The following is a 309-nucleotide window of genomic DNA, read 5'->3' as shown; positions in this document are numbered from 1 at the left end:
GCAGAAAAGAAGGGCAGAGGGGCCGGAACAATTGATGCGCGGGCGGCAGGCGTTATGGCCGGCCAGGGCTGCCTGACACAGAGTGATGGAGCTCGGCCCCAAAGCCTAAAGGACGTGGCATCCTTACCGCCCCCACACCACCACCATGCTCCAGCATCCTCAGTGCCCCCACACCACTGCCAGGCCCAGCATGCTTAGCACCCCCACACCACTGCCACCCTCCCAGCATCCTTAGCACCCCACCACCCCCACCATACTCCCAGCAGCCCTAGCACCTGCACACCACCACCCTCCTCCCAGCATGCTTAG

This window comes from Alligator sinensis, unplaced genomic scaffold, assembly GCF_000455745.1.
Source record: "Alligator sinensis unplaced genomic scaffold, ASM45574v1 scaffold838_1, whole genome shotgun sequence".
NCBI classification, from domain to species: Eukaryota; Metazoa; Chordata; order Crocodylia; family Alligatoridae; genus Alligator; species Alligator sinensis.
This window is presented reverse-complemented; position numbering follows the sequence as displayed.